Below are 16,658 nucleotides of genomic sequence, written 5' to 3' on the forward strand. Positions count from 1 at the left end.
GTGTTCTGTATGCGATCTACTTTATAGACGAACCAACCTTTCTATAACTGTCTCAATAACTGAAGTCGCCCGTTCGTCTTTCCTATGTAAGCAGACTGTTTAGGTTTTTATGTTGGTACCGCCACGTAGCGCTCTATATGACAATCACTGACTATGCTGTGTGAAGTCTGTGGCTGGTTTGCATTGTTGGAATTTTGCTATTGTAGTGTTGGGCAGTTGGATGTGAACAGTGCGTAGCGTTGCGCAGTTGGAGGTGAGCCGCCAGCAGTGGTGGATGTGGAGAGAGAGATGGCGGAATGTTTAGAGCGGACGATCTGGACGTGTTTTCATCAAAAGAGTAAATTTGCTATACTGGATATCATGAATTTTGAACATTATTAAGGTAAATACATTGTTTGTTCTCTATCAAAATCTTTCAATTCATGACTATGCCTATCAGTAGTTAGTGCCTTCAGTAGTTAGAATCTTTTATTCAGCTGGCAGTATTTGCGCACGCTGTATTGCAGTAGTTCGAGTAACGAAGATTTTTGTGAGGTACGCGATTCATGAAAGGTATAGGTTATTAAGTGATAGTTAAATAGACACCCTAGCTGCAAGCAGGCGTTGATACACTTCATGGAGTACATGCTGAAAATGTGTGCCCCGACCGGGACTCGAACCCGGGATCTCCTGCTTACATGGCAGACGCTCTATCCATCTGAGCCACCGCGGGCACAGAGGATAGTGCGCCTAATAGATGTTTGCCCATCATACTCATTACTCGTGGCAGATTAATCTACCAAGTCCCGTACGAGTTCGGGAATAGCGTTTGCGTTCGCACAAGAAGGTCAAAGGCCGGGAACCCATATTTTTAACTATATATGACGGTAGTATCTGTTCCCGAAAGAACAGTTACCGTGGATGACCATGCAGCTTTGCTAGAAATGGAATGATAATTAAATAGACACCCTAGCTGCAAGCAGGTGTTGATACACTTCATTGGGGACATGCTGAAAATGTGTGCCCCGACCGGGACTCGAACCCGGGATCTCCTGCTGTAGTGTTGTGGACATGTTGGGAATGTGGATCTCACGGGGAGCGTGCAAGGGATAAGTCCCTGCAGACGCACTGTCCTCTGTGCCCGCGGTGGCTCAGATGGATAGAGCGTCTGCCATGTAAGCAGGAGATCCCGGGTTCGAGTCCCGGTTGGGGCACACATTTTCAGCATGTCCCCAATGAAGTGTATCGACGCCTGCTTGCAGCTAGGGTGTCTATTTAATTACCATTTCATTTCTAGCAAAGCTGCATGGTCATCCACGGTAACTTTTCTATCGGGAACAGATACTACCGTCATATATAGTATAGGTTATTGTTAGTCAGGGCCATTCTTTTGTAAGGATTTTTGAAAGTCAGATTGCGTTGCGCTAAAATTATTGTGTCAGTTTAGTGATGATCAGAATAAGTAAAGAGAGAAATGTCTGAGTAAGTTCAGTTTTGCTTAGCTGTTTGAAAATCAAATAACGTATGGGGTTTACCAGCACAGTAATCCATCAATTTTTCTAAAGGGAGGTCTCACCTACAATCGACTTAATCCAAGCTGGTAGCCGAACAAGAAAAAATATCTCAGATACTGCATAGCGTTGCTATTAAACAGGCTAGCTTATCTGCAAAATACGCTAGTTTAGGACAGAAACAAGATAACATTGTAGCCGAACAGGGAAATGACTTTGTTAGAGATTTGATTGCTGAAGTTAACACATTACCCACCAAGTTAAATTTTGACAATCTCAAATCTGATGTTCACCGTATAAATTCACAACATATTGATTTAGTGGGTGATATGGCTAGTCTAAAAACTCTCAACCAACTATTCCATCTGAGACTTCAAAAAGTAAATCTAAGGTAACAATATTACCAGACAAGGTCGAGGAAGTATCCTCGGGTTGTGTTCAAGTGGTTGAAACTGAAGTCTCACAGTGTGTTGCTACACTGTTACAGCAAGCAATACAACAAATGCCAGCATCCGTGGTACCCGATACTGCACAAATCCAAACCGAATTCACTAATGTAAAGCAGCAAATCGAAGCCGAATTTATCAAATGGAAGGAAATCATGGAGGAAACCACAGATGACTGCAATAAGACCACCATGACCTCAAGTAGAATATTTCAACAAACCATGTTGCATTTTCTGACGAAATTAGGCCGAATTTGCAAGCAACAACTTTCGTAATGAGTAACTCTGTACCGACAGCTAAAAATGAAGTTGCTGTGTCAGACACATTCCATGGCAATATACCAAACAATAATCTGTACGTACAGATGCTCATGGAATAGAAGCTACTAAAGCATCGACAATTTCAGACTTTTCTACCGAAGAAGCGATCGGTTAATCCAATGGTTTTTATTCGAGGATTTCGAGGAGTCTTGTCTAGAGCATAGCCTGATGCCCAGAAAATCAGTTCCGTGGCAGGCTACATACAAGGAGAGGGAAGCCTTCGGTGTACAGATGTAATAGAGACGTGCCACACGTATGAAGAATTTGAAAAGGCTTTTCTCAACCGGTATTGGTCCAAGGAATCCAGGAGCGTTTGAAGAAGCGGTGTAAATTTGTGGTAAGATCTTATGGGACCAAACTGCTTAAGTCATGTGTCCCTATGCTTACACACTAGTTAGTCAAACTTAAACTAACTTATGCTATGAACAACACACACACTCATGCCCGAGGGAGGACACGAACCTCCGACGGGGGCAGCTGCGCGGACCGTGACAAGACCGAACGGCTACCACGCGCGCCAAGAAAGAGGTGTACAATCCACAACCCTTTCCATTCAAATCATTCAATCTCCGGATATACTTCAAGTAGTATTTGAATAAGGCCAGACATTTGACGGAAGCAATTCCTCAGAAGGACATAGTGAAAAATATTGAGGCCGAACTTCCGGTAGTGGTACGTGAGAAGTTAATGTGCGCACCAGAAGACAATGTTGAGGAATTTCTATCCGTGGTAGACACAGTTGACCTTCTCCAAGAAGATTTAAGATAAAGAGACCAAAATAGTGGTCCGTTTAATTCCTTTCATAAATACGAGTATTTTGCAAATCACAATGGACAGAACCTCAAAAACAGGCAAATAAATTCAGGTAGCACGAATCACGCCGAACGCCAACAAATGAACAACATTCAGCGACTTAATGCAAATGCACAGAATTTGCAACCTCGCTGGAACGAAAACAGGAGGTATGATAGGCGTTTTGACCCTATCAACCAGGGCAACAACACACAAAGTAGACCACAAAATCAAGGCAACTGGCAGCAGCCATCAAACTCGAAACAATCTACAGCCATTAGCAGTCCCAACTGGAGAAACAGTCCGGTGATAATTACCAATGTAACAGATGACTCAAGAGCACTAACCAACCAACAATTAAACTAAACGAGACCAAATCGTGCCCCTGAGGAACGGTCGTCAGTGAAGACAGGGGCACCAACGAGAGAATGAGTAAGTTCATACGTAATAATGGTCATAATTTGAAGGCTGAACTGACTGAGGGCGTAAGTGGATTTGCCAGTAGCAGGATGACAGTTTTTACGCCAATGATTTTTCTCAGGGATTCTGGGTAAAACGGTCAACTTAATTCCTGACACAGGTGCCAACGTTAATGTTATTTCAGCATCTTTGTTTAACAAACTCTCTCGAAATGCCAGTCTTTCCCGTAAGTAATTGTAAGGTAATTTGAGCTGTGGGCAGTAAGGCTCCAATATACGAGTACAGACACGATTGGAGTTAAGACTAGAAATGCAGCGATTTCATGCGCGTTTTTAGTAATCAGTAAGTTGTTGGATAGTAGGAATGGAGGTGATACGCGAGAAGGACGTGCACTTCGACTTCTCAGCGTGATATGCAGATTTAAATGTTGATGGTGAGAGGATTTGTGTGGAGTTGAGGCGGGAAGAGAGCACACACGGGCAATTTTTTCAGGGATCCAACATCAAGCTGATCCATTATCACAAGAAGAAAAATAAGAATAATATTCTAAAAGCTTATATTAAGAGAATTTGCACCTTGGATGATCATGTAACTCAGAAGACATCTGAATGTACTTGTATGAATTATATTCAAAGAGTTCAACTTTCAAACCTTATGAAAGACTACCTAGTGATTTTCACTGAAAAGTCAGGTATCATCAAAAGATATGTGCGTCCCTTGGACTTATATCCCGGTGACACATACTGTCATAGTTTCTACCCAACACCGTACAGAGTACTTCAATCTGTTGACAAAGAATTTCATTGAATGATGGAGTGGAATCGAGATTTCATCTAGTCCACGCTGTAGTCCACTGCTGGTTGTACCCAAGCCAGATGGTAAGGTTTGCCTAGTTTTGGATGTCCGTAAGATCAAGAAGATTATCGTTCCAGTCAGAACGCACCCCGAAATTATTGACGAACTGATTCAAGAGTTTCACAGCAAGATGTACTTCACCACATTCGACCTCCACACTACCTACTGGCAGGTCAACCCAGAAGAAAATTCTAGGAAGTATACCTACGCGGACAGAAGCTACCAATTTAAAGTCCTGCCATCGGCCAGAACGTGAGTTCAGGAGTCTTCATTCAGGCCCTAGATGCAGTACACAGGCCTGAATTTCAGAGCCAGCTAACGTCTTCGTGGAATATACTAATAGCAACAACATTGTGGGATGAGCACATTAATCTCTTGTCGAGAGGCCTCTCAACTTTTCAAGAATCTGGAATTACTGCGAATTTACAAAAGTCACTCTTTGCACTGAATAAGATCAAGTTCCTCGGACACCTGATTAATGTCGTTGGAATTCTACCAGATTCTTCCAAGATAAGTGCTATAAAGAACTTCCCGAAGTCCAGCAACAAGAAACAGCTGACGGTCTTTTTCAGAATGTCGTCAATTTTTAGGAGATTTCTCGACGACCACTTGTGAAGGCAGAAGAGCTTCACCGATTACAACGTGAAAATGTTCGGTGGCGGTGGACAAGTGAATGCGATATTGCATTCCGGGGCATCAAAGACGGCTTATCAAATGCAAAAATCCTACACCACCCGGATGTGTCACAGGAATTCGGACTAGTGACTGATTATTCGAGCATAGGCTTAGGCTCAGTGCTGTTCCAGATGAAACAAATAGATGGAAAAGCAACGTTCTTCCCCATTGCATTTACGAGGAGAATTTTGTCGTGTTGTGGGCGACCATATGCGACAACTGAATTAGACGCCCTTGCAGTCCAATGGGCTTTTAAGAAAGTTCATTATTACTTATACCATGCATGCAAAATAGTAGGTTTACAATCTGAAGGTATCATGGAACAAGAACAGAGTCAGCATTGTATACTTCGTACTGTGAAATCATGTGCAAGAATTTGGAAAGTTTACAAAGGAAGGATCCACAATGGTCTTCAGTTCTAGCCAACCTTAGACAGAGCAAGCAGCCACAATCAAGGAAGTTTTTCCGACCCGAGAATAATGTATTATTTTACGGAAGAAATCCGCGGATGAATGGTATATGAGCATCCCGGCGGATATGTACGCGTTATGTGTGGGAACACTGTGGTATAGCGAAATGTGCGACGAAGATAGGTACTTACTGCTACTTTCCCAGCTTGAGAAGAAAACAGTTAAGAAAGAGTAAAGAGTTAAGAAAATGTAAGATTTCTCGAGTAACTAAGCCGAATAACCAAGGAATCTACACCTACATGCATACTCTGCAAATCACATTTAAGTGCTTGGCGGAGGGTTCATCGAACCATCTTCACAATTCTCTATTATTCCAATCTCGTGTGGCGCGCGTAAGTATGAACACCTATATCTTTCCGTACGAGTCCCGATTTCCCTTATTTTATCTTGGTGACAGTTCCTCCCTATGTAGGTTAGTGTCAACAAAAAATTTTCGCATTCGGAGGAGAAAGTTGGTAATTGGAATTTCGTGAGAAGATTCCGTCGCAACGAAAATCGCCTTTCTTTTAATGATGTCCAGCCCAAATCCTATATCATTTCTGTGACACTCTCTCCCAAATTTCGCGAAAATACAAAACGTGAAGTCTTTCTTTGAACTTTTTCGATGTACTCCGTCAGTCGTATCTGGCAAGGATCCCACACCACGCAGCAGTATTCTAAAAGAGGACGGACAAGCGTAACGTAGGTAGTGTCCTTAGCAGATCTGTTACATTTTATAAGTGTCCTGCCAATAAAACGCAGTCTTTGGTTAGCCTTCCACACAACATTTGAAACCTCCCCTTAGAACTATTTATACACGAGACTTCCCCTTAGAACAATTATACACGACCGTGCTTAAACTGATACACAATATTTTGTTAGCGCAACGCAATCTGACTTTCAAAAATCCCTACAAAAGAATGGCCCTGACTAACATTAAACTATACCTTTCACAAATCACTTACCTCACAAAAATCTTCGTTACTCAAGCTACTGCAATACAGGAGCGCCACTACTGCCAGCTAAATGAAAGATTCAAACTACTGAAGGCACTAACTACTGATAGGGATAGTTAGCAAATGAAAGATATTAATAGAGAACGAACAATGTATTTACCTTGATATCATCATATATAAATATAGCAGTTCATGACAAATTACAAACCTCCGCCATCTCTCTCCCCACATCCACCACTGCTGGCGGCTCACCTCCAACTGCGCAATGCTACGCGCTGTTCACAGCCAGCTGCCTAACACTACAATGGCGAGTATTACAACAATGCAAAGCAGCCACAGACTGCACACAGCACAGCCAGTGATTTCATTTTCATATAGAGCGCTACATAACTTTGCCAATAAGAAAATATAAACAGCCTACTTACACATTTTCTATGTATTCCTTCCAATTTAAATTCATCTCAATTGTAATACCTACGTATTTAGTTGAATTTACGCATTTTCTATTAGTCTGATTTATCGTGTAACCGAAGTTTAACGAATTCCTTTTGGCACCCATGTGGATGACCTCACACTTTTCGTTATTTAGGGTCAACTGCCACTTTTCGCACCATTCAGATATCTTTTCTAAATCGTTTCGCAGTTTGTTTTGGTCTTCTGACGACGCTATTAGTTGATAAACGACAGCATCATCTTCAAACAACCGAAGACGGCTACTCAGATTGTCTCCAGAATCGTTAACATAGATAAGGAACAGTAAAGGGCCTATAACACTATCTTGGGAACGCCAGAAACCACTTCTGTTTTACTCGATGACTTTCCGTCGATTTCTACGAACTGTGACATCTCTGACAGGAAATCACAAATCCAGTCACATAACTCAGACAATATTCCATAAGCTCGCAATTTCACTACCAGCCGCTTGTGTGGTAAAGTGTCAAAAGCCTTCCGGAAATCCAGAAATACGGAATCGATCTGAAATTCGTTGTCAATAGGACTCAACACTTTATGTGAGTAAAGAGCTAGTTGTGTTTCACAGGAACGATGTTTTCTAATGCCATGTTGACTGTGTGTCAATAGATCCTTTTCTTCGAGGTAATTCTTAACGTTCGAACACAATATATGCTATAAAATCCTGCTGCATATCGACGTTAATGATATGGGCCTGTAATTTAGTGGATTACTCCTACTCCTTTTTCTGAATATTGGTGTAACCTGTGCGACTTTCCAGTCTTTGGGTTAAGATCTTTCGTCGAGCGAACGGTTGCATATGATTGTTAGGTATGGAGCTAATGCATCAGCATACTCCGAAAGGAACCTAATTGGTATACAGTCTGGACCAGAAGACTTGCTTTTATTAAGTGACTTAAGTTGCTTCACTACTCCGAGGATATTTACTTCTACGTTACTCATGTTGGCAGCTGTTCTCGATTAGAATTCTGGAATATTTACTTCGTCTTCTTTTGTGAAGGCATTTCGGAAGGCTGTGTTTAGTAACTCTGCTTTGGCAGCACTGTCTCCGACTGTATCTCCATTTCTATAATGCAGAAAAGTCATTGATTGTTTCTTGCTGCTAACATACTTCATATACGACCAGAATCGCTTTGGATTTTCTCCCAGGTTTCGAGACAAAGTTTCGTTGTGGAAACTATTATAGGCATCTCGCATTGAGGTCCGCGCTAAATTTCGAGCTTCTGTAAAAGATAGCCAATCTTGCAGATTTTGCGTGTTTTTAAATTTGGCATTTTTGTTTTGTTGTTTCTGCAGCAGTGTTCTAACCCGTTTAGTATACCAACGAGGATTGGCTCCGTCGTTTGTTAATATATTTGGTACAAATCTCTCAATTGCTGCCGATACTATTTCTTTGAATTTAAGACACATCTGCCCTACACTCATATTATTAATTTGGAATGAGTGGAGAATGTCTCCCAGGAAGGCGTCAAGTGAATTTTTATCTGCTTTTCTGAATAGGTATATTTTTCGGGGATTTGGGGATTATAGTATTCAGTCTCACTGCGTCAACCCTGTGTTCACTAGTTCCTGAATCGGTTTTGATAATCGTTATTAACTCAGGATTATTTGTTGCTAAGAGGTCAAGTGTGTTTTCACGATCGTCTACTATTCACATGGGCTCATGAACAAACTGCTCGAAATAATTTTCAGAGAATGCGTTTAGCACAATTTCGGATGATATTTTATGCGTACCTCCCGAATGAAACATGTATTTTCCCCAACATATCGAGGGTAAATTAAAGTCAGCACCAACTATTATGAGTCGGGTACGTGTTTGAAATCAGACTCAAGTTTTCTTTTAACCTTTCAGCAACAATATCATGTGAATTGGGAGGTCGGTAAAAGGATCCAATTATTATTTGATTCCGGTTGCCAACAATGACCTCTGCCCATACTAACTCACAGGAAGTATCTATTTCAATATCGCGACAAGATAAACTACTTCTGACAGCAACAAACACGCCACCGTTAACTGTGTTTAGCCTATTCTTTCGAACACCGTTAGGTTCTTCGCAAAAATTTCGGTTGAGCATATATCCGGCTTTAGCCAGCTTTCAGTGCCGATAACAATTTGAGCATCAGTTCTTTCTATTAGCGCTTGGAGCTCTGGTACTTTCCCAACACAGCTACGACCATTTACAACTGTTATACCAATGGTTCCTGTATCTACGTTTTTCCTGAGTTTAACCTGCACCCTTTGTGACTGAAGCCCTTCTTGTGTTTTCCCGAGACTCTCTAACCTAAAAAACCGCCCAGTCCACGCCACGCAGCCCCTGCTACCCGTGTAACCGTCTCCTGCGTACAGTGGACACCTGACCTATTCAGCGGAACCCGAAACCCAACCACCCTTTGGCGCTAGTCGAGGAATCTGCAGCCTACACAGTCGCAGAACCGTCTGAGCCTCCGATTCAGACCCTCCACTTGGCTCTGCACCAGAGGTCCACAATTGGTGCTGTCGACTGTGCTCCAAATGGGAAGCTCTGCTTTCATCTTGCAAGCAAGACTGGCAGCCGTTACCATCTCTGTTAGCCGCTCGAAACTAGAGAGAATCTCTTCCGATCCAAAGTGACACACATGACTGGTACCGACGTGAGCCACCACCTGCAGTTGGCTGCATCCTGTGCTCTTCGTGGCATCCGGGAGGACCCTTTCCACGTCTGGAATGACTCCACCCGGTATGCACACGGAGTGCACGTTGGATTTCTTACCATTCTTGTCGGCCAAGTCCCTATGGGGCCCCATAACGCGCCTAACGTTGGAGCTCCCTGCTGAAATGTATGGTTTCGCAGGGATCGAATGAAGGGTAGAGCCACGGGTAGTAACATATCTGAAATGTAATGTCCACTGTTCAAAGTGCCGTCAGTGCGAATAAGAGGTGACCGGGAAGTGTAACCAATGGCACGCCATACCATCACGCCGGGTGATACGCCAGTATGGCGATGACGAATACATGCTTCCAATGTGCGTTCACTGCGATGTTGCCAAACACGGATGCGACCATCATGATGCTGTAAACAGGACCTAGATTCATCCGAAAAAATGACGTTTTGCCATTCGTGCACCCAGATTCGTCGTTGAGTACACCGTCGCAGTCGCTCCTGTCTATGATGTAGCGTCAAGGGTAACCGCAGCCATGATCTCCGAGCTGATAGTCCATGCTGCAGCAAACGTCGTCGAATTGTTCGTGCAGATGGTTATTGTCTTGCAAACATCCCCATCTGTTGACTCAGGAATCGAGACGTGGCTGGATCATCCGTTACAGCCATGCCGATAAGATGCCTGTCACCTCGACTGCTAGTCATACGAGGCCGTTGGGATCCTGCACGGCGTTCCGTATTACGCTCCTGAACCCACCGATTCCATATTCTGCTAACAGTCATTGGATCTCGACTAACGCGAGCAGCAATGTCGCGATACGATAAGCTGCAATCGCTATAGGCTACAATCCGACCTTTATCAAAGTCGGAAATGTGATGGTACGCATTTTTCCCCTTTACATGAGGCATCACAACAATGTTTCACCAGGCAACGTCGGTCAACTGCTGTTTGTGTACGAGAAATCCGTTGGAAACTTCCCTCATATCAGCACGCTGCAGGTGTCGCCACCGGTGCGAACCTTGTGTGAATGCTCTGAAAAGCTGATCATTTGCATATCACAGCATCTCCTTCCTGTCGGTTAAATTTTGCGTCTGTAGCACGTCGTCTTTGTGGTGTAGCAATTTTAATGGCCAGTAGTGTACATTACTGAATTGCTTCATACCTTTTAGAAGTACAATCAGTTGTATCCAGTACGTGCAGTAACCAGCAAGGCCATACTAAGAAACTTTTCAATGACTTCATACCATCCACTGGAAAACCAGAAGCAATTCTTACAGATAATGCATTCGTATTTACCTGTTATACTTGGAAGAATGCTAGGCAAGCAGCAGGCATCAAACATATAGAAACGAGTTGTCACCATCGTGAAACCAGTCCGAGAGGAAGAGTCTTAGTCTTTAGAGAACTGAGCCGGTTTATGAAGACCTATTGCTCCAACCAGCAAACCAAATAGATAGAATACTTTGAAGATTTTATTCAGATGAATCTGAATAATTCGCAGCATGCTACAACCGGATGTACACAGAAGGAACTAATATTTGATAAAGAAGAAGAAAACGAGTTGACAAGATTGTTACCAAGAATCCGAAGAAACAAGATTAACCGGGTCAGAAGATTAGAAATGCTTACTTGAATATGTCAGCAGTAGCTGACAGAGGAAAAATGAAGCAAGATCAATGGATAAATAGAAGACCATCGTACGCCATGGGCGATTTGATACTTCTGAGGTCGCACACGAAGCCGTCATCAATTTCCAAGCGGAATAGGAAGTGGCGGGCCTTATATCAAGGACCTTACATCATCATGAAGATCCCACATCCCGGGACATACCTAACTAGGATATCCAACTTCGATGAAAGTCAAGCTTGTGCACTCACATAAGGACATAAGTATTTTTTAAACAGCGGACTAGTAAGTGAAGTATTTGTGGAGAAACTACTACAGACAGTGAAACATTATTGTTTTAATATTATATCTGTAATATTAATTGATGTGTAAATAGTGGTTTAGGTGTTCTTTGATGTATTGCATGAAGACAATGTCTGAAACTATTGAGTGACATTAGCGGACATTAAGTGTGATTAAGCCAATCGCTACTCACAAGACACTCTTATTGCAGAGTGGAAGATTTTTGTTTATTCTTTAGTGTATAAGGTTTTTACATCTAGTATTAAGGATGGAAGTTAATTTCTTTTTTGAAGATTAACAATTACATTCTATTTCTTGATCCTGTGCATAAGTGATGCAGTTTCTAACTACAGATTTCCCTTGTATCTCGTGTCAGTTTGTTGATTAGGTGTTAGTTGATTGTTTTGTGATTCCTTCCTCAAGATAGACCTATCTTTCTATGTTTCCTGTCTTTCAACTCTTGTCTTCAGGTTTTCCCTTATTTTTGTTGATCCTTCAGATCAAGAGAGTTTTTTTTGTTGGTGCTAGACTTGAGAGCAATTTTCCTAGGAACAGACGGAAATATGATTGATGCTATCTTGGACAGGTGAAAAGGTTTTCTAAAGTAAGTCAGCGATGTGCCAGAGAGGACTAGGTCATGTAATTATCATTGGCTATTGACTGTGAAGAACAGTGTCCTTCGGCATTGTGTTAATCGCCTTCTGCGAGATGGACAGTGAACCATGTTCCTGTTATTTTGTGTTGGGTTACGAACTATCTTTTCAACGGTCTTCCGCTGAAGTGTTGACTTTGGACAGTGTCGCAAAATTCTTTCGATTTTTGTGTTCTTCATTTGGAAGTGTTAATAGGCATAGACAGTGTGTTTCTGATCAATTGCTAGTGCATATGAGGAATTTTTCACCGCCGGCCGCGGTGGTCTCGCGGTTCTAGGCGCGCAGTCCGCGCGACTGCTACGGTCGCAGGTTCGAATCCTGCCTCGGGCATGGATGTGTGTGATGTCCTTAGGTTAGTTAGGTTTAAGTAGTTCTAAGTTCTAGGGGACTGATGACCACAGCTGTTAAGTCCCATAGTGCTCAGAGCCATTTCTTTTTTAATTTTTCACCGTTCTTCGCCGAAGCAACTGTGTAACTGTCGATTAAGGGACAATGTACCTGTGTTGTGAAGTTTTCTTCAGTTTACATGACTCGAAGTACTGTGTTCTGTCACTTTTTTTTTATTTTGACGCAATGTGTCCAAACCGACACTGTCGAATTTGTTTGTTGACAGAAGTTAGTCGGAATGCGAAAATAACCCAATTCCATTCCAGATGGGCGCTGTGGCGAGTCATTTCGTCTTTTCTCTTTCATGTTTCATGTTTCCTTTACATATCGGGAGAACATCTAGAACTGTGAGGCCTAGATCATACCATCCCGTCCCCAGTCCCGATAACCCTCCACTACCAGTATCTCACCGCACCTTGGACGACAACATCCCTTTCCAGTTTACATCCAGCTTCTCACCGTTCTTCGACATGCGACGACACCACCGTACGTCGTCATCGGCACCTTTCGTCGATATAATATACTCAAAAACGTTCAGTAGTATAAGATGAACTACACGATTTTTGTAACCAGTAAGTGATTCGCCAGCATGCCGTACGGAAAACACATATTGCTTAATCAACTCGTTCCTGACCCGAGTAGACAGTCTTTGCTGAAGGATCATCGTGCTTAGCTCACGCAGATGACTCTCATGCGCCATGACGCTGCTTCCCATTTCAGCTAAAGAACCCTTCCACAAGGGTGTAAGAGGTCCGTGACTAAGGAATATATTGCTAGCGCACTCGAGCAGATGTAACTTCGATGTTACTGCGAGCTACTACTACTGCTGCTGCTGCTGCTGCTGCTGCTGCCGACCCCTCTGGTCTGCAGTTCTGCTGTAGCTTACATATCGCAGGCAGCACGTGAGCAATCCATCGAAGTTACAACTGCTCGAGTGCGCTAGCAATAAATTCGCCATGGATCTCTTACAAGGGGTACCGGAATAATATGAAGTGCCAAATCCCCAATGCCCTTAAATATAGGGAATTTCTTCTCTATGTTTAAAAAAGAACTAAAAAATATCCCCCAACTAATTAACGGTATCTGTGGCAAGATAATCTATGCCATTACTCACGCTAAGGAATGGATTCAGAAATTTGGCTAATCAGGCTGTCTCACTACGCATATTCTGTTCCATGGGACTGTGAGTTTTCCCGGACGCTTCAAAATGTCACATCAATCTCCTCATGCTCTCGGGATCTCCAGTCCCATCATAAGGCCCTTAGCTTTCTTTGCACCGGAGTTACCGCGGACAGTAATTCACTCACCTTTGCTCCTTCGTTTAGATGGAACACCAGAAACTACAGACCCTAAGTCCTCCACTCGGTTAGACAGATGCACGATCTGAGCTTGCTGGCGATAAATTTGCGCATGAGAGGAACTAGTGTCTGCCAAGAACGCCACATACTTAACCAAGTCTACCGAGGGAGCGGAGTAACCGCAAGCGCAGCACTTATCTGGCCTGCGTGACCCATCGTGACCTCCACGTGGAACGTGATCACTCCATGGAGAGTCGGCACAGCTCGCTATGAAAAACACGTTTTCGATAAAAAGAGGTTTAGACTAGGACGTAACCATGCTCTAGCTAATAGAACGGAACTATTTCTTTGTTCACGTTCACACCAATATCTCTGGATTTAGAAAGCCAGGAATGCAATGCGCACACGGCACTATAAACACTAAGGATTGAGGATTTGCGGTTTGTCGAAAACTGCAGCAGCAACACATCTTGAATGGCATGCTGTTTATATTCCCACTAGGCCCTTTCACCAAAAATTGTCGTGCTCTATTATCTTTTTCGCAAAAGTACAGACAAATATTTTTCATCTCGTGTTATCAAACGCATAGTAGATTTAGAGTTTACGTCCGACAACGCAAATTTCTACATAAGAGAAGTGCTGAAGTCCATGTATTTTTTATCATGGTTCATGCCGGTAAATAACTTCATCAAAACATAAATGGAACAATCAACAACTGCGTTTACCTACTTAGAGAACATAAAGAGTCAGGTCCTAGAAGTAGCGCTGGGGGAAACCAGACGGCATCATTTGTTGTTAAGTACCTCCTCCAAAAATTGATTAAACAACAAGAAATTCTTTCCAAAACAATAACAAGGTACAACTAACAATGATTTCTTTTATATTTAAAAAAAATGTATTAAGGCTCAACGTTAAGGAAAATGGTTAAACTCCAAATACCAGATGTTAAACGGTGCTTCGCAATTTTAAAAGGATTACAAAAGGTCAGAACATTTTATGTTAATGAGTTAACAATTGAACAGCCACATGTGAGGTCTGGACATAGCCCACTGGTGGCACAACAGCTCCTGGCGACAAAGCAAGCGAGGGTATGAGTTCCGCTACAACATGTACAGCAAACGCTCTCTTCAACAATGACTACAAGTGTAATAAGAAATGCCAAGAAAGGAAGGAAAATATATTTGCTTAACAAGAGTGATAGGGCACAAATCGCAGAATATCTGAGTGACCACCATCAAACATTCATTTCTGAGGAAGAGGATGTGGAACAAAAATGGAAAAAATTCAGAAACATCGTCCAGTACGCCTTAGATAAGTTCGTACCGACTAAGGTCCAAAGCGAGGGGAAAGATCCACCGTGGTATAACAATCATGTACGAAAGGTACTGTTGAGTGTTAATTAAGTAAATAAATTAGTGAAATCAAAGTGAACTAAGAAAGTAGAATATAAATGGAAAACTTGGTTTAGTTTAGAGAGTTACATACTGGCATTCAGCGGGCAGAACAGAAGAAACAATGACCGTGGAGTCAGCGAGTTCCACATAAGCGGGCGCTGTCGATTCAGCCGTCAGGGCATCGCCCGACCGGCTCACGTGTTTCTAAGTTGTCGCATGAGCAAAGGCCCTCGCCTACATTCCAAGAGCCAATGACCGACGTTAAGAAGATTCTTCGAGAAGCCTTTCAACGTGACGGAAGAGGCAATGACCGGCTCACGTGTTTCTCAGTCGTCACATGCGATCAGAGGCCCCCGCCTACATTCCAAGAGCCAATGACCGAGGTCAAGAAGATTCTTCGAGAAGCTTTCAACGTGACGGAAGAGGCAATGGCCGTGAAGTCGTTCACCTCCAGTGAACTGAAGTGAATAAATACGCGAGACGCGGTGGGCCCGACAGTTGAAGAGAGATGAAGACAGATGAAGACAGATGAAGACAGACGGAGACGAAGACGAGAGACGAAGGAAGAAAAGAAGAGTAGCAGTAGTTTTCAGTCAGTTTCGGTGCTGAAGACCGTCATGCAAGAAGAGACTGCATCATGCACAGACGCACCAAGTCCGCCGCTGTAATGGAATAGCAAGCAGCAGCCGCGGCGCCAGAAGACAGAAGTTAAAAGGTATTGGAAGTCTGGTTTTTACATACCCGGGTGACTCGTGAGGACGGGAAGGAGACGGCCTCACATCAGTAGTTACCTGTGAGCTGGGATGAAGACCTGACAGCCGAAGACTGGCAAGCGGGAGTCCGTGGTTCGAGTTCGGGACACTGGCCTTCCACCGCCGCGCCGCTCCGCTGGTCGACGCACAACACACGCGGCCGCTTAGAGAAGAGAAACACTGGGACGCCACATTCAAGGTATCACCATCCGATGCACGACGTCGCTCGCAATAATTAAACGGGCCACCTCGCGCTGCGCGTCTCCGGTCAGCTGGGCGAGACGGCGACACGAGATACACACCGCTACGCGTAATCAGACGCCGCCGCCGCCGCCGCCGCCGCCGCTGTCGCAGCAGAAGGCTACGCAAACGACACGGCTGCCGCTCTCCGAACCAGAACGTCCCAGTAAGATACAGTTGTACGAAACTTTCAATAAAAGTTAACTTATGTAAAAATGATGTTTCATTCGACCTCATACCCGAGCCAAGGAAGAACCCACCCTGCCCACATGTTGTTAAGAGAGAAAAGTTAATTTATTTAATATTTTCACCCTGACAGAATGCTTTAGAATGCTCATCCTGACAATTGACAGCATCAAAAGAGAAAACACAGTTACATTGAGTGACAGAAGTGTCACATTTAGTACCACAATTGTTACATTTAGTGTCATATGCCGTCATAGTTGTTACATTTGATGTCAGAAGCCGTAGTAGTTGTTACAATTGGTGTCAGAGAAAAAACCCTTGGCTCA

The 16,658-nt window shown here is 43.2% G+C and overlaps 2 non-coding genes across 2 annotated transcripts; one reads left to right on the plus strand and one right to left on the minus strand.

The window, feature by feature from the left end:
* Positions 1-638: 638 nt before the first annotated feature.
* Positions 639-713, minus strand: Trnat-ugu. The gene has a single exon. It is a non-coding gene; the product is annotated as a tRNA-Thr (tRNA).
* Positions 714-1,118: 405 nt separating this feature from the next.
* Trnat-ugu lies at positions 1,119-1,193 on the plus strand. Its single transcript has one exon. It is a non-coding gene; the product is annotated as a tRNA-Thr (tRNA).
* Positions 1,194-16,658: the final 15,465 nt, after the last annotated feature.

This window comes from Schistocerca piceifrons, chromosome 4, assembly GCF_021461385.2.
Source record: "Schistocerca piceifrons isolate TAMUIC-IGC-003096 chromosome 4, iqSchPice1.1, whole genome shotgun sequence".
Taxonomy (NCBI): Eukaryota; Metazoa; Arthropoda; class Insecta; order Orthoptera; family Acrididae; genus Schistocerca; species Schistocerca piceifrons.